The sequence below is a fragment of the Schistocerca serialis genome, unplaced genomic scaffold, assembly GCF_023864345.2.
Source record: "Schistocerca serialis cubense isolate TAMUIC-IGC-003099 unplaced genomic scaffold, iqSchSeri2.2 HiC_scaffold_1203, whole genome shotgun sequence".
In the NCBI taxonomy this organism is placed as follows: Eukaryota; Metazoa; Arthropoda; class Insecta; order Orthoptera; family Acrididae; genus Schistocerca; species Schistocerca serialis.
Genome location: NW_026047407.1, coordinates 15,001 through 20,000, shown reverse-complemented (window position 1 = coordinate 20,000; position 5,000 = coordinate 15,001). Strand labels below are relative to the sequence as shown.

The following is a 5,000-nucleotide window of genomic DNA, read 5'->3' as shown; positions in this document are numbered from 1 at the left end:
GAAGATGACAGCGCCGCACCGTCAATGGCGATGTGTAGGCGCGCCGCCCACATTTCCCCAACCTGCGTTGACGATTTGAGGAGGTGGCCCTCCCACATTAGGTGGCGCTCCAGCACCTCGATCTCACGCTGCACCTCATCCATGCCTGCACCGTCGCAGGCTGGCCCTATCTTCTTCAGCGCCAGGAGACGGGACCGACGGAGGGTCGGACCCATCCATCGGCAAGATGGAATGCCGAGGCCCCCCTGGGCAACAGGAGCGTGGAAGTATCCCAGGGGGGTGTCCGCCGGAAGGCGGAACCATCTCCTGACGGCGGCCCGGATGGTGACGTCGGCCGACTTCAATGCACCCACCCGGGTGCGGCTGAGGGCCAGCCCGTGGTACAGGCCAGGGAGAAGTACGTTGGTGAGAGCGTGGAGGCGCTGTTGCGGCTTCAGCGGAGCTCGGGAGATGACGTCAAGCTGCTCCACCAGGTGGCGACGTGGATTGAAGACACAGCGACCCGCCGTGGAGAATTGCAGCCCCAGGTACCGGAAGGTTTCACCCACACGCAGGGCAGGCATGGTGGTATTGCCTGCTGTGAAGGTGACATTGCTGTCCACCTTCACCTTCTTCTCGCGCCCTGACGCGACTAAGGCGAGGGTGAAACACTTCCGGGCGTTGATCTGCAGCCCCAGGTGGGCGAGGGCTGCGGTAGCTGCGTCGATGAGGGACTGCAAGCCCCTCGGGGTCGCTGCAAACAGCAAGACGTCATCTGCAAAGGCCGCAGCGTTGACTCTGCGACCGAGGATCCGAGCTCCGATGTGGGAGGGCAGTTGGCCTAAAACGTAGTCCACCGCAAAGTTGAACAGGAGGGGGGAGAGGGGATCGCCCTGGCGAACGCCCCGTGCTGGCTGCACAGACACGCCCACGCCGGCGCCGTCCGCTATCACTGTCGTGCTGCCCTCGTAGCACCGCTCGACATACTCGACAAAACAATCCGGCAGGCCATGCGCCTTCAGCACGGGGCGAAGGGCAGCATGATCTACCGAATCGAATGCCTTAGATACGTCGATCGATGCCACAAAGACAGAGCGGCAGGAGCGAACTGCGTCGGTGAGAGCAGTGTCCAAGATGAAGGTATTTTCCAACATCCCATCCCGAGGGATGAATGCCCGCTGACGTTCGTCCACAGCACATGCGCGCATCAGGCGTGACGCGAGAACCTTGTGAAAGGTCCGCGCCAACACCGAGCAGACCGTAATGGGGCGAAAGTCAGCGGGGGATGTTGGTGCAGCCGTCTTCGGGAGAAGGGACGTTCGCGCGCGAAGCAGGCGTTCCGGAAGGGCGCGGGCCAGAAGGAAGAGATTCATCACTTTCACCAGGACTTCGTGCGGCAGGCGCCGCAACTCCGCTGGGGTAAGGCCGTCCGGCCCGGCTGCTGATCCCCTGGGCGGCAACGCGGCGGCGACCTCCTCATGTGTGACCGGCCCCCATAGGCACTCGGGAGCGACAGGCTCCGAGTGCGGGAGGAGGCGGTCACGAATGAAGCCCGCGGTGGAGATGGGCTTCTTGGTGAAGAGGTCCGCCCAGAAGTCCAGCAGACCAGGGATGGCAGGTGGCGGCTGGAGCAGGGTGCCATCCAAGAGGCCGCGCACGCAACGTGCACGCGACCGTCGGAAGGCATCCTGCGTTCTCGCGTACTCCCAGCGGCGCCGCTTGCGCTTCTGCGTCGGCGGCGCGGCAGGCGGCCGCTTCGATGGTTGGCGCGGCCGCTGTGTCCTGGTGATCGATCTCTCCCCTCTGGACCCGACCGACGCAAGGGCATCCGGGAGCATGCCCAGGATGACATCGGGCGGCGTGCCCCGCCCCAGACCTATGACACGATCCAGGGCAGAGAAACGCTGGGCGGAAGCGGGTAGCCCCGCCAGATGCTCCCAGATGGCGGCGTCAGTCGGCCCCTCCGGCGGCGGCCCGGTGGTGTCGGCCGCGAAGTCCTCTGCTGCGTCGACGGGCGGCGCAGCGGCCTCGCCCGCGTCAGGCAGCGGGCTCGCTGCTCCCCGGCGGGACGCCGGCTCTTCCCCCCGACCGATCTCAAGCGCCTCCATGAATTGGCGGACAAGCTGCTTGTGGGCAGCTTGCCGCCGTCGGCACTTGATTGCCTCAAGCGTTCGGTCGGGGAACATCCTGATGAGCTCTTGATTTACAAAGAAGAACCGGGCGTCCCTCTCGAGGAACAGTTCGGCCTCTGCCTTGGCGAGCGACAGGACTTCTTCCTCCGTCCACCTCGCGCGATGCCTCTCCGTGACGATCTCCGCGTTGGCGGCCGCAAGGTGTTGGCGGCGGCGATGGACCCCGAGACCGTTCTTGGTTGTGAAGCTGCGGTGGCACTCACTACAGGTATACATAGCTGCAAAAGTTACAAGATTTTCGGCACGGCCGGTTGGCCGGCTAGGTGCTGGGGGAGTTGGGGTGGCACCTTCAGCGGAAGGGCCACCACTTATTCTCTGCTTACTGCCCCCAACTAAAAAAGGGATAGTGCGAGGGGGGGCTGGTAACCCCCCCAAGCCCCTGGTGCGGTCTTCCACTCTGCGAAATCAGCGGGCCCACGAGAAGGGGAGAAGACCGCAGGAGAGGAGAGGCTAAGAGGGCTAGGCCCATGTATTGCGCATCACTCTCCCTGTAACTATAACCCAAGGAAGGCACCTCGCAGCAGTAGCACGACTACATCAAGACCGCACTTCGAGAAGCCAAGTCCGGATGCAGCCACACCGCCGCCACTTGGCCACCTTAAGAGAGTCATAGTTACTCCCGCCGTTTACCCGCGCTTGCTTGAATTTCTTCACGTTGACATTCAGAGCACTGGGCAGAAATCACATTGCGTCAACACCCGCTAGGGCCATCGCAATGCTTTGTTTTAATTAGACAGTCGGATTCCCCCAGTCCGTGCCAGTTCTGAGTTGATCGTTGAATGGCGGCCGAAGAGAATCCGCGCACCCGCGCGCCCCCGGAGGAGCACGCTAAGGCGGACGCGGCCTCGCAGCAAGGAAGATCCGTGGGAGGCCAAGGCACGGGACCGAGCTCGGATCCTGCACGCAGGTTGAAGCACCGGGGCGCGAACGCCGCGCAGGCGCGCGCATCCTGCACCGCCGGCCAGCACGAGGCCAACCAACGGCGAGAGCAGACCACGCCCGCGCTAAACGCCCGCACTTACCGGCACCCCTACGGCACTCACCTCGCCCAGGCCCGGCACGTTAGCGCTGACCCACTTCCCGACCAAGCCCGACACGCCCCGATCCTCAGAGCCAATCCTTATCCCGAAGTTACGGATCCAATTTGCCGACTTCCCTTACCTACATTATTCTATCGACTAGAGGCTCTTCACCTTGGAGACCTGCTGCGGATATGGGTACGAACCGGCGCGACACCTCCACGTGGCCCTCTCCCGGATTTTCAAGGTCCGAGGGGAAGATCGGGACACCGCCGCAACTGCGGTGCTCTTCGCGTTCCAAACCCTATCTCCCTGCTAGAGGATTCCAGGGAACTCGAACGCTCATGCAGAAAAGAAAACTCTTCCCCGATCTCCCGACGGCGTCTCCGGGTCCTTTTGGGTTACCCCGACGAGCATCTCTAAAAGAGGGGCCCGACTTGTATCGGTTCCGCTGCCGGGTTCCGGAATAGGAACCGGATTCCCTTTCGCCCAACGGGGGCCAGCACAAAGTGCATCATGCTATGACGGCCCCCATCAACATCGGATTTCTCCTAGGGCTTAGGATCGACTGACTCGTGTGCAACGGCTGTTCACACGAAACCCTTCTCCGCGTCAGCCCTCCAGGGCCTCGCTGGAGTATTTGCTACTACCACCAAGATCTGCACCGACGGCGGCTCCAGGCAGGCTCACGCCCAGACCCTTCTGCGCCCACCGCCGCGACCCTCCTACTCGTCAGGGCTTCGCGGCCGGCCGCAAGGACCGGCCATGACTGCCAGACTGACGGCCGAGTATAGGCACGACGCTTCAGCGCCATCCATTTTCAGGGCTAGTTGCTTCGGCAGGTGAGTTGTTACACACTCCTTAGCGGATTCCGACTTCCATGGCCACCGTCCTGCTGTCTTAAGCAACCAACGCCTTTCATGGTTTCCCATGAGCGTCGATTCGGGCGCCTTAACTCGGCGTTTGGTTCATCCCACAGCGCCAGTTCTGCTTACCAAAAGTGGCCCACTTGGCACTCCGATCCGAGTCGTTTGCTCGCGGCTTCAGCATATCAAGCAAGCCGGAGATCTCACCCATTTAAAGTTTGAGAATAGGTTGAGGTCGTTTCGGCCCCAAGGCCTCTAATCATTCGCTTTACCGGATGAGACTCGTACGAGCACCAGCTATCCTGAGGGAAACTTCGGAGGGAACCAGCTACTAGATGGTTCGATTAGTCTTTCGCCCCTATACCCAGCTCCGACGATCGATTTGCACGTCAGAATCGCTACGGACCTCCATCAGGGTTTCCCCTGACTTCGTCCTGGCCAGGCATAGTTCACCATCTTTCGGGTCCCAACGTGTACGCTCTAGGTGCGCCTCACCTCGCAATGAGGACGAGACGCCCCGGGAGTGCGGAGGCCGCCGCCCCGTGAAGGGCGGGGAAGCCCCATCCTCCCTCGGCCCGCGCAAGGCGAGACCTTCACTTTCATTACGCCTTTAGGTTTCGTACAGCCCAATGACTCGCGCACATGTTAGACTCCTTGGTCCGTGTTTCAAGACGGGTCGTGAAATTGTCCAAAGCTGAAGCGCCGCTGACGGGAGCGATTATTCCGCCCGAGAGCATCCCGAGCCAACAGCGGCGCGGGTCCGGGGCCGGGCCAGGTAGGTCCGTCATCCGGGAAGAACCGCGCGCTTGCCGGGAGCCCGAGCGCCCAAAGGGGCGAATCGACTCCTCCAGATATACCGCCGGGCAGCCAGCCAGGACACCGGGGCTCTGCCCAACAGACGCGAACCGAGGCCCGCGGAAGGACAGGCTGCGCACCCGGGCCGT

General features: G+C 62.5%; 1 pseudogene; it reads right to left on the bottom strand.

Annotated features, from left to right (window-relative positions):
* LOC126435345 (large subunit ribosomal RNA) overlaps nt 1-5,000 on the bottom strand; it is a 7,949-nt pseudogene that overhangs the window by 2,299 nt on the left and 650 nt on the right.